General features: G+C 55.4%; 1 protein-coding gene across 3 annotated transcripts in view; it reads left to right on the plus strand.

The window, feature by feature from the left end:
- Nucleotides 1-2,136: 2,136 nt before the first annotated feature.
- FARP2 (FERM, ARH/RhoGEF and pleckstrin domain protein 2) overlaps nucleotides 2,137-12,708 on the plus strand; it is a 67,381-nt gene continuing 56,809 nt past the window's right edge. For all 3 annotated transcript variants that reach the window (XR_009245517.1, XM_058665220.1, XM_058665221.1), the window contains exon 1: nucleotides 2,137-2,247. The gene's annotated coding sequence lies outside the window, so the exon portion shown is untranslated. The remainder of the gene's footprint in view (nucleotides 2,248-12,708) is intronic.

Consider the following 12,708-nt stretch of genomic DNA (forward strand, 5'->3'; position numbering starts at 1 on the left):
GCACTCCTGGTTTGTGTCTGGACCTCCCCGTGTGCCCAGCACGTTCCTGGCCAGCTGAGACGGGTAACTGTGAGGGGAGATGTGCTGACTGGGACCAGGAGACTTGGGGAGCCCTCCCTGCCTGCCAGGCACAGCTTGGGAGCCAGCTCAGCTGCTGTAGCTGGATACTGTTAATCCACCTGCACAATCACCTGTCCACCAGAACAAACAGAAGAGAGCTGGTAAAGGAAACATGTTCCTATCTCAGCTGGTAGCTGTGTTTGAGGAAGTCCCTGGTTCATTTTTAAGCCACTGCCACTGTCACTGGTCACCTTGCGATGAGGAAGCAGAGTAGAACTCAGCTCACTACAGCTCTCAAGTGCCTAGAGTCAGTAACTTTGTATTCTCTTCAGTTTTCTAAAAAGTTTCTAAGGGAATTTAGCCATCACCTTGTTCAGAACCAGCTGTTTCCCAGCTGCTGCTGCATTTTGCTGTCTTCTGTCTGCCAGCATAGGAGGCCCAGCTCGGCAGCCAGGTGCTGCCTGTGGTTGCCCAGGAAGGTTCCTGTCCCAGCAGCTGAGCCCGTGTGGGAACCTCCCATTGTGGGGCTGAGCGGCTCTGAGACGAGGAACACAGGGATGTTAGTCGTCCTCATTTCCCTCCACTCAGGGCCCCCAGCCTGGTTGCAGCCTCCAGCTTCCTGCCCTCCAGCTTCCTGCTCGTGCGGTCCAGTAACCAGTGGGAGCCCTGTGCACTCTGTGTTAGACAGCTGAGCGCATCTGGAGATTGGGATCTGCAGTGTGGCTGGGCTGAAGCGCTCTGCCGCGCACTGCGCCCAGGCCCTTGGCTCTCAGCTGTAGGTCACTGCCCACTGTGCCCACGCTGAGAGGGGGGACCCAGAAGTGTGCTCATTTACAGAGATGCGAAAGTACGTAGGCCAGGGGCTTTAGATTTAGCCAGAACAATACACTGTAATGGTTTGGGATCTCAGCAAGCAGCTTGGTGGTCAGTGCCCATCGGTGAGTCCAAGCTGTGTGCTCTGTGTGACTCGAGGCTGTGCTTTAAGAGAAATTGCTGAAGGAGAATGCCTTTGCTGGCGGGCAGTGTTAAACCCTGTGTCGTCCAGAACTGCTCCCTGGGCCCAGTGCCACCAGTGCCACGGTCAGGGCTCACAGCTGGGCCACCTGGCTGTGACCAGCGTCCACATTCCCTTCTGCACAGATCAAATGTATACTTTAGCTAATAGAGGATTGCTTTTTTTTACAATTTCTACTTAGAGCATTGTACTTGGAAAACACACTTCACACGGCAATTTTGTATCCATGTAAACTAACCTTTATCAATAAAGCACTGTTTAGTATGAGGTGAGTAGTTCTCATTGGTCCTGCCCCAACCACAGCAGAGATGAAGTTGGAACTCCTGCATAGCAGGTGATGGAGAAAGGCCTGGAGGCACAGGCTGCCTGGTGACAGTGATTAGCACGTGGGAGAAGGTGGGCCACACGGCTAGGAGGAAGTGGTGAGAGGTGGAGAAGGCAGCAGCCTTACCTTGAAGGAAAGTCTCCGGAAGTCCCATGTCCCTCCATCCCTGGGTCATCGGAGACACATGCCTGGACCCCTGGGTGTTCCCAGTTCCTGTGCTTGCCCTTTCCGCCTGCCTGCACTGGTGGCCACTCCTGTGGAGTCAGCCCTGTCGTGGGCGAGGCTTGGCACCCTCAGGCCGGGTCCTGAAGGAACGCACCCACGGAGAAGGCAATCCACCTGGGTTTGCCCACGTGCGAGTGTTTGGTTTCCACCGCAGGTGATGGTTGGTCCCGCAACCACAACAGGACAGAGGGGAGATGGGGCACCCACCCGTGTAGCAGCTCGCGTCCTTTGGGGACCCTCAGTCTCCTCCTTGGCAGCCCCAGGAGGAGTACTTGCTGTCAGTGTGGTGGCCAGCAACCTGCAGCCAGGCACGGGGAGGTTGTGGGTACCTGGGTGCTGCCCAGGAGCTGAGGTCCCGCCCAGCATCAGGCCCTGCCCTGCCCTGTGCGGATTTGCATTCCATGTCACCCAGCGGCGTCCTCCAGCTCCTCCTCCAGCCGCCCTGCAGTCAGAGTTCTCCGTCACGCTTCCGGGTCGGGCCGGGGCCGAGGAGGTCCTCCCCAAGGCCAATCCCCGGCGCGTCCGCGGGGCGGGGGCGACCGGCGGGCGGGCGGGCGGACGCTGGCCGCGCTCGGGAGGGACCGAGGTCGGCGACCGCTGCGGAGGAGGCCTCGCTCTGCGGGTGAGCGGGCCGGGGGGGGGGGGCGGGCCGGGGGGGGGGGGCGGGCGGCTGTCCAGCGTCCGGGGCCAGAGCGGGGCTCCGGCGGCCCAGGCCCGAGGCCCTGGCGGGCTGCACGCTCAGGCCGCGGGCGGCGGAGTCCACGTTCTGGGCAGCCGGTGGAGCTTCTGGGCGGGTCCCCGTACGAGTCGGGGCTCGGGCGCAGCCTGTCCGGCCTGCAAGGCCGAGCGAGAGAGCGAGCTTGCTGAGCTGGGAAGCATTAGGAGCCACAGGTGGAGTCCAGGAAGGATTAGCCGCAGGTCTTCCTCTCAGCCTTTCCTGAAACCATACCTTTTTTCTGTTCTTAAAAGAGTTGGAAAGCCAGAGTTACAGAGGAAAAGGGGGCCAGGGCCAAGAGAGTGTACCATCAGCACGCTTGCATCTGCCGGTCCACACAAAGGCCAGGCTGGAGCCAGGAGCGTCCTCCAGGGCTCCCACGGGGCAGTAGGGGTCCAAGGACTTGAGCCATTCTCCGCTGCCTTCCCAGACCACAAGCTGGGAGTTGGGTAGGAAGTGCAGGCGCTGGGACTGCAACTGGCACTACAAGCAGCGATTTCAGTGCTCGCTGGTCCTGGGTCCTGTATTAAAGGCGGGAGTGGAGCTGGTGTTACTGCTGTGGAAGGCATGAAGGGGACAGGGGATGCGTGCCATCTGTGAGCAACGGGGTCACCTCAGGCATGCGGATCCTTGGTAGAGTTAGCCTTGAAACACAGGAACCCAGGCCTCAGTTTGGTTTGCCTCCTAGACTTGTTTGGCCTTTACTGTGGAAATTTTTGTGGGTGTGGGCAGGAGGGACAGAAATCCAGAGCTCTTGTTCACTGTCCACATCCCCGCCGTGGCCAAGCCTAGTCTCCCTGTGGGTGGCAGGGACCCAGCTGCCCGAGCACCTACCTGCTGCTACCCCAGACCAGGCTCTGCAGCATTGTGAAGCTGCCAACACCCCCAGGCAGCCACCCAAACAGCTGCTGGCTGGGCAGTGAGTGAAGGGTTGAGTGCTACTGCTGAGTGAATAGCTCGTGCCAGAGACCCCGGAAGCTGTCAGGGCCAGAGACATAATGAGGTCCTTATGGAAAGATCCCAGAGCGCACTTGGAGTTTCCCGGAGGTCCCCGTTAGGAAGAAGGCGCTGTGGCCTGATTGCACACCTGCCAATGGAGAAGGCCTGTCTGCATGGAGAAAGGCAACCGTTTCCGGCACTGGCACAGCCCTCATGCCTGCTGCCCACTCTAGGGGCTGAGCCTCTGCCAACCACAGCTCACTGGGCTGGTAGCCATGGGGATGCCCAAACAGTGGTGCAGCGTTAAACCCACCCCAGATGGGCTGCCCTAGTGACACAGCTCCTTGCCAATGCTGCTGGGAAAGCAGGGGAGGACAGCCCAAGTGCTGGAGAGACCCTGGTAAGGCTGCTGCCTTCAGCCCAGCCATTTAGGATGTGAACCAGCAGATGAGAAGAAAGGTCTGTGTCTCTCCCACATCCCTCCTGTAACTTTGACTTTCAATTAAATATGTCCTTAAAAGAACAAGGGCCCGGCGCTATAGCATAGTGGCTAGGGTCCTCGCTTTGAAAGTGCCGGGATCCCATATGGGTGCTGGTTCTAATCCCGACAGCCCCGCTTCCCATCCAGCTCCCTGCATGTGGCCTGGGGAAGCAGTCGAGGACAGCCCAAAACCTTGGGACCCTGCATCTGCGTGGGAGACCCGGAAGAAGCTCCTGGCTTCTGACTTTGGATTGGCTCAGCACCAGCTGTTGCGGCCGCTTAGGGAGTGAATCAACGGATGGAAGGTCTTCCTCTCTGTCTCTTCTCCTCTTTGTATATCTGCCTTTCCAATAAAAAGAATCTTAGAAACAAACAAAAAGTGACAAGATTCCTGATACAGATAGGGCTTATCATACCGATACCTCTTCTCTGTGAAAACAAGATTTTTCTTTTCAAATGAAATGTTTTCTTTGAATGTCATTGAAATGTTTGAGAGTGAGACAGATGCAGAGTTCCCTTCCTTCTGCTGGTTCATTCCCCAAATGCTTACAGCCGGCACTCAGACTCACTGGGTCTCCCGCTGGGCGGGCTCATGGGCTGTGCCTGGTGGAGGGCTGAGTGGGAGCCGAGCAGCTACTGCCCTCCCGGCGGGCTGACTGTGAGCCCGGCATTGTTGGGTTTTCTCCGTCACCTACTTAGCTGCTGTTTGTGAGTTCCTTATGAGTGTTGTCATGCTGGGTCTGAGCTGGACTTTGAGTCCAGGGGCTGTGGAGTGTCAGGTTCTTTGATTATATAGTGTCAATAGTGTGGAGCCTTTATCTTGGCAAAGAAGTACTGAACGCCTTGAGGTCCCACAAAACTGTGTGAGAAATCCCAGTGGGTGATTTTAGGTACTGTTTTGTAACTTGGTCTAATTTTTCTGGAGAAAAGTCGTCAAGCTCTCTGATAAAGACTGATTTGGGACGGGCTGGCAGTATGGCACGGCAGGTGAAGCTGTGATCCGCAGAGTTGGCATCTTGTATGGGTGCTGGTTCAAGTCCTGGTTGCTCCACTTTCCATTCAACTCTCTGCTCGTGGCCTGAGAGGCCAGCAGAAGAAAGCCCAAATGCTTGGACCCCTGCACCCACATGGGAGGCCTGAAAATGAAACAGGGAATAGAAGCTTTCTCTCTCTCTTCCTCTCTCTCTAACTCTGCCTTTAAATCTGTTTTTTTTTTTTTAAGAATTTTTTAAGATTTTGTGTTTTGAAATCCCACTTCCGAGAACATTAATAAGGAACCTGCATTCGTAAATACAGCACTCCATGGCCCATAAACATATTTCCTAGGCCCGCTCTGTCCTTCCCTCCCTGTGGAATCTGGGCTAATTTGGCCCTTGAAAATGTGTCCCAATCAAGGGGAAGCATTCGGGCACAGTGAGTTGAACCTCCACTGGCAATCCATATGAGTACCAGCTCAAGCCCCAGCCGCAGCCTGCTCACTCACCTGGGAAGGCAGCAGAGGACGGCCCGAGTAGACCCCTAGTACCGAGTACGAGACCCTATGGAGCTCCTAGCATGGCCCAGCCCAGCCCTGGCATTTGCAACCATTTGGAAAGTGAGCCAGCAGAGATTCATTCATTCTCGTTCATTCTATCTCTCTCCTCCCTCCCTTCTGTAAGCCTACCTGTCAAGCAGTACATCTTAAAATACTCAGCCCCACAGATGGTGTTCTATGGAAACACAGAGATGTGGACAGTGTTCAGGGAAGTGTTGTTTGCTTGATTGCTCTCCTGCCCTCTGGTTCACTCCCCAGTTCCCCCAGCAGTGGACTGAGCCAGGCTGAAGCCGGGAGCCTGGAGCTCCATGTTGGTCTCCTATGTGGATGACAGAGGCCTGAGCACTGGAGCGGTCCTCTGCGGCCTTCAAGGAGCATGAACAAGAACCTGGACTGGAAGTGGGCAGCCAGGATTTGAACCAGGACTGCGGTTGGGATCATCAGCCTCCCAAGCAGCCACCTAACCACTATGCCACAGTGCTGGCCCGTTCTAAAATTTAAAACCCAGGCTCCCAATATGGCGCTGATTAATATGCTGGCTGCTCCACTTCCCATCCAGCTCCCTGCTTGGGACCCTGCACCCTCGTAAGAGACCCGGAGGAAACTCCCGGTTCGTGGCTTCAGATTGGCTCAGCTTCAACCGTTGCAGCCACTTGGGGAGTGAACCAGCCCGTGGAAGATCTTTCTCTCTGTTTCTCCTCTATGTATATCTGCTTTTCCAGTAAAATTAAACAAAACTTAAAAAAAAAAACCCTAAAACTCAAAAGGCGCTATAATCCTTTGAAGGCATCAACAAATCTTGCTTCATCCCCCCCAGGCTTGTCTAGCTGGTCTTCCAATTACCTCCCACAATAAACTTCCTGGTGATGACCCATGTATCTGCTTGGCCTCTTGTGGCCCTTGTAGCTCGGCCCCAGCCTGCTCTCATAGTTTGGCCTGCACTCAGTCAGCCTTGCATCCACCCCAGCAGCTTCCCTCTCTGCTCGATGGGCTTCAGTGGGAGGACGGCCCTGGCCACTGACTCGTTTCTGTCCCTTGCTGGATGGGTTCCCTCCTGCGCACACTCCGGTTGCAGTGAGGTTGCTGGGGGAGAGGAATCGCCCCAGCACGTTGCTCTGTGGTGTGGGACTACGGGTCATGATGCCTGTACAGCTTCTCGTGGGCAAACAGCACAACCGCAGCGCCTGTCGTTGGTCTCTGCTGACAGGCGTCTTGAGGCTTGGTTACTGTTGTACTCAGGATGTCTGGAGGCCTTGACACAGATTTTCTCTTTGTGTGTGTGCGTGTGTATTTTATTTTAACTTTTAAAAAAAGGTTTATTTATTTTTATTGGAAAGGCAGATATACAGAGAGGAGAAAAGACAGAGAGGAAGATCTTCTCCATTGATTCACTCGCCAAGTGGCCGCAGCAGCTAGAGCTGAGCCAATCCGAAGCCAGGAGCCAGGACCTTCTGGGTTTCCCATGCGGGTGCAGGGTCCCAAAGCTTTGGGCCGTCCTCGACTGCTTTTCCAGACCACAAGCAGGAGCTGGATGGGAAGTGGAGCAGGCAGGATTAGAACCGGCACCCATATGGGATCCTAGCACGTTCAAGGTGAGGACTTTAGCCACTAGGCTACCGCACCAGGCCCTATTCTAACTTGCTTTTACTGGAAAGGCAGATTCACAGTGAGCATGATGGAGTGTGGTGCCCATGTGAACTGCTGTCTGGCCCGTGGCCTGCCGGCCCTGAGCTCCGAGAGCTGAGGGCCGCATGTGGCATCCTGAGCTCTGTGTAGCTGCTTCCAGGCCTCTCCTTCCCTGATGTCCCAAAAAGCTGTCACTGCTCTGTGGGCCTCCAGGTGTTTCCAGCCTGTAGCTGGGGAGAGGCACCAGGATTTTTTTAAGATTTATTTTTTATTTATTTGAAAGGCAGAATTACAGAGAGGGAGAGGCAGAAAGAAAGTAATCTTCCATCTCCTGGCTCATTCCTCAGTGGCCATAAGAGCCAGGCCAAAGCCAGGAGTTTCTGGATCTCCTGTGTGGGCGCAGGGGCCGAGTGTGGGGGCTGTTCTCTACTGCTTTCCCAGGCACTTAGCCCGACAGCCGAGGCAAACCAGCTTCCTCGAGGTGGTGTTGAGGCAGCAGTCTTGCTGAATCTCAGGGTACTTTTTGGTGAGTTTTAAAGGAGGGTGTGTCTGAGGTCTGAAGGGGCCAGTGCCAGGAAGGGGCCCTGAAACCCAAGGCAGACCCCTGTGGGGGCAGGTTCTGGTCCCCCTGCTCAGTGCCAAATAAGTCAGTGGGGGAGAGTGAGCCAGCAGGGGGAGACGGTGGGGCTGCGGCCTCCACACGCAGTGTGGCTGGCTGAGTGCATCTGCCCGTCCCCCAACCCCACCCTGCACCCACACTCCAGCTGCAAATCCCCCCAAGGGTCCTGGAGCCTTTGTGTGCACATCCCAAACCTGGCCAGAAGCCAGGAAAGTGCTGTCTGAAAGCCTGGGTCCAGCCTCAGTACTGACCAAGGCAGCTCTCTGCCTCCCACTGACCCCAGCTCACTGGCTTTATGAAAGTGAATCTGGACATATTCCCTTTACCCATGACCTCGGGGGGAGAAGGGGGCATGCTGTGGCACAGCCAGCATCCCATGTGGGTTCATCCAGCTCCCTGCTTTGCACCTGGGAAGGCCTCTCATGGGCCCCTGCACCCACTGCTCCTGGATCCTGTCTTCTGCCTGCCCAGTCCTGTGTGTTGTGGCCATTTGGGGAGTGAAGCAGCAGACAGAACACCTGTCTTTGTGTCTAACTCTGCCTTCACTTGTGTGAACACTGATTTAAGGAACACACCGCTCTTGATGGTGCCTCAGGATCTTGCCGTGTGTGCCCTGACAGGGCACTTAGCGTGTCCTGCTGGCTGCACGCTCAGGATGGGGCTCAGGACTCAAGGCCCACACAGCTGTTGGCAAGTGACGTGTCCTCCCAGAGAAGCAGGGCCCAGACCCTGTGGGTTGCCTGTGCTGGGGCTTCCTCTCGCGGGTGTTGGAGTTGCCACCGTTCTGAGGCTTGGCTGCTGTTTTGGCATACGCTTGGGGGAATTTGTTCCACTCCGGGCTTGGGGCTCAGTTTTCCAAAACACTAGTTTCAATTTTGTTTTCTGACTGTGTAAAGATGCCCATGAAGTCCCCAGGTCTTTCCACTTCTGCCCCTCACATGTCAGGAGAAGGGCACCATTTTCTGTGACTTTGGCTTGTCTGTGACTGGGGACGAATGCCTTCATCCCCCCTTCCATGGAAGGTAGGTAGCACAGTATCCTGCACACCAGGGTGGAGACCCTGCCCCCTCACATGGAGGTGCAGATGTTAAACTGGCCGACTTCAACTGTGAAAACTGGGGAGTGGAGAGGTGAGGTCTCCGAGTGTTGGACACTGGACTGGCTGTGGGTGCCCTGGCAGAAGCCCTCCACCTCTGCTGCAGACGCTGACCCAGGCTCTGCTCAGAGTCTCGCGTGGCCCACTAATCCCAGGAATCGGCCAGCGTTGGGAGTGAGCCGCTTAAGAATCCTGGCATCCTGGGCGGAGCAAAATCTGGTGCACAGGGAGCAGGAGACGGGTTTGGAACCTGGAACCTGGTCCCACTTCCCTCGGGGACTGCCCTGCAGAGTCGCAGCTGGCAGGCCTGCCGGAGCTGTGGCGAGCTCTGCGCACGCTCCCTCTGTGCGCCAGGCTGCTGGGCCACGCTGGCGCCTCGCTGACCGCCCAGCCAGCTGTTCCTCATCACCCTCTGCGGCCGGGCTGGGCAGGGTGGGAGGGCGCTTGTGCTGGGTGTGCTCCACAAGAAAGGCCGCAGCGGTGAGACGACAAGCCGCGCTCTGCTTCCTCTGCTCGGTTTTGGATTTTCCTGAAAGATAGCCGAGTTTCTAGGAAGGTGGATTTTGGACAACTTTTACAGCCTGAGGTGAACTTGTCAGGGCCCAAGCCCTTCTGGGTCGCTTCTGAGCTGTGCCAGCCTTAGCAGGGCTTTCTGGTTGGTCTACTTTAACTTTTTTTTAATTCTTTATTTTGTGACACGGTTTAATGGGCATTGGGGTTTCCCCGCCCCCTCCTTGTGCCTTCCCCATTGTTCTCCAGTCTTTGAGTAGGTGTCTTGAGTGCCCTCAGGAGTCTGCCGTACAATGTAGGGGCTTATCTGTGGTTTTGCTGTGAGACCATCCTTGTATTGCACGCATGGGAGCATACTTCTCTCTGTTTCTGCTTATGGACACATTTATTTCCGCTGCACTTTCATTATACCTGCCCTTAGGTACAGTCTACCACAGGTTGAGAAGGAAAAAAGAAAAAAAAATTTAACTGAAATGAAATTGTGAATCTTCCTTTCCATGGTGTTGCCAAGCTCTAGCAGCAGTTTGAGGTCCACGGCAAACAGCACAAGTAGAGTGCCGTGCCCACACCGATGCCAGGCGACTCGCAGCACGACAGCAGAGCTAGATGAGTGCCCCACAAAGATGGAGGGCAGGCTCTGTTAATTACCATGGCAGTACACCCAAAGGGGCCGAGTCTGTGGTCAGCAGGATACATACAATACACCTGCGACCAGAAATGTTCAGAGGAAATAAGATGGTGAAGCATTTCGTCTGTGTGGAGAAAGTTGGGTGCCTGGAGCCAGGTCCTGCCCTGTTCCCAAGAGCAGGGGTATGGCCGGGGCCAGCAGCCAGCTCCCAGGACCCCTGGCGGCCTGCGGTGCTTCCTCTGGTGTGGTCATTGAGAAGCTCACAAGGTCCCCCCAGCACAGATCCACATGTGCTATCAGCGGTGGCAGCTGAATGAGCCCCGGGACACAGTGCTGAGTGTCGAGGCCGGGGCTGACCAGCATGTGCAGTCCTGATGCTGCCTGCCTGTGGGTGCCCTTTGCTTTGTCAGGCTCCTCAATGTCCAAAGCATGAGTCTGGGTCTCACCGAGAGCTGAGTGGTTCTTGCTGAGTGATATGGATTGTCCCGTGGGTGCCTTCAGGGGCCCCTAAAGCGAATGTGTCTTTTCACATCAGCCTCTTGAAACAGTCTGTCGGCTGCAGCCACAGACCCCATGAAAAACAGGCTGTGGATTTGCTTCTCCGAAGGTGTGCAGACCTGCAGTTGCCCTGTGAGCCACACACATCAGGAGAGGGCTTTGCTCTTTGAGGCTGGCACATGGCATTGAAGGTTAAGCCTCTACCTGCAACACTGGCATTCCACATGGGCGCCAGTTCAAGTCTTGGCTGCTCCACTTCTGATCCAACTCCCTGTTAATGTACCCAGGAAGTCAGCCGAGTACGGTCCAAGTGCTTGTGTCCCTGCAGCCACGTGGGAGGCCCATAGCTAACTCTGGGCTCCCAGCTCCAGCCTTCGCAGCCATGTGGGGAGTGAGCTAGCAGATGAAAGACACCTCTCTGTGTTTCTCTGCATAGAACTCTGCCTTGCCAATAAAAATCAATTGAATCTTAAAAATGAAAAAAAAAAAAGAGGGTTTCACAATTTTCGAGCCAAGAAGTGTGTCATCGTCTGTTCTGCTCTTGGGAGACTTAAAGCAGTGTTGAATACTAAGTACGTTATCCGAATATTTCACCCTCAAGCACACAGACACGTTTGCAAGCTCTTGTAGCATGCAGGGCTGGTGGGTTGTGCAGGGCACAAGTGCAGGCCGTCCTGGGTGACAGCTCGTGGCAAGGAGGTCAACATCTCTACTCTCCCTTACTTGTGCCGCTCCTGTTCAGTAAGCTTATGTTTGTGGACAGGACATGAGAAAGACCATTTTTTGGTGTCCCAGAATCTCACGGAGGGATTGGCGTTGTGAGGTGGTGAGTTGAGCCTCCGCCTACGACCTGTCCCACGTGGGTGCAACAGTCCCAGCTGTGACTTCTGTGCTTCCAGTTTCCTGCTGATGCACCTAGGTATCTGACAGATGCTGGCCAAGTACTTGGCCCCTGCCACCCTCATGGAAAACGAGGCTGAGGCTCCTGACTCCTGGCTGCCTGACCCAGCCATGGCTCTTGGCAAGTGTGCTAGGGGACTGAAGCAGCTGATGAGAGATCTCTCTGTGTGTGTCCCGCCCTTTCTTTACATCTCTGTACCTTTCAAATAAACAAGTCTTTTTTTCTAATCCACATATCTGATGCTCAATATTGATGGTGTGAGAAAGGAATGAGGTCTTAGTCTTTTTGTCATCTTGGTAGAGTGTCTCACTTGGTAGAGTGCACTGTGTGATGGGACGTGGCCTGGTGCTTGTCGCCTCGGTCTGTGAGGTGCACTGCATGATGGGACGCGGCCTAGTGTTTGTCGCCTCGGTCTGTGAGGTGCACTGCATGATGGGACGCGGCCTGGTGTTTGTCGCCTCGGTCTGTGAGGTGCACTGCATGATGGGACGTGGCCTGGTGTTTGTCACCTCGGTCTGTGAGGTGCACTGCATGATGGGACGCGGCCTGGTGTTTGTCACCTCAGTCTGTGAGGTGCACTGCATGATGGGACGTGGCCTGGTGTTTGTCACCTCGGTCTGTGAGGTGCACTGCATGATGGGACATGGGGGGTGGTTTGTTTGCCAGGGTGAGTTGATGGAACCATTGTGTTTACATGCTGAGCCTCAAATGTGTAGCAAGAACTGGTTGGCAGTGAGTCGCTGAGCGCTTTTTGAACATAATTCAGAAAGTAAAGTGTTCTTGTTGGGTTCCTTTGTCTCAGTAACATGATAAGCACACCCAGGGATTCTGAGAGGGAGATGTGTTTAAAATGTTTATTTCCTTTATTAATTTGAGAGGCACAGAGTAAGAACAACAGGAGACTTCTGTCCACAGGCTCACTGCTCAAATGCCTGTGATAACCAGGACTGGGCCTGGCCAAAGCCTGAGCTAAAACTCCATCTGGTCTCTGACAGTGGTAGGGACCCCATGTGGAGCCATCGCTGCTACCTCCAGAGTGTACGTCAGCAGGAAGCTGGGATTGGGAGCACTTACAGGGTGGGCATCCCAGCCCCTGACAGGCACCTGCCCCCAGGAGAATGGTGGGGTGGGCATCCCAGCCCCTGAACAGGCACCTGCCCCCAGGAGAATGGTGGGGTGGGCATCCCAGCCCCTGACAGGCACCTGCCCCCAGGAGAATGGTGGGGTGGGCATCCCAGCCCCTGACAGGCACCTGCCCCCAGGAGAATGGTGGGGTGGGCATCCCAGCCCCTGAAGCGGACACCTGCCCCCAGGAGAATGGTGGGGTGGGCATCCCAGCCCCTGAAGCAGACACCTGCCCCCAGGAGACTTTCTGAAGGTGATGAAAGGGAAATCATTGCTGTGTTCTTTGCTGACTGAATGTTTAGCATTTTTGTCCCATCTTCCCTGGTTCTGCCATTTTATTTCCGATTAAACATTTTTCTGAAGCTTGTTTGCCCGTGGGTAACAGTGTAATTGAAAGCAGCCAGGACCCAC

This window comes from Ochotona princeps, chromosome 5 (genome assembly GCF_030435755.1).
Source record: "Ochotona princeps isolate mOchPri1 chromosome 5, mOchPri1.hap1, whole genome shotgun sequence".
NCBI lineage: Eukaryota > Metazoa > Chordata > Mammalia > Lagomorpha > Ochotonidae > Ochotona > Ochotona princeps.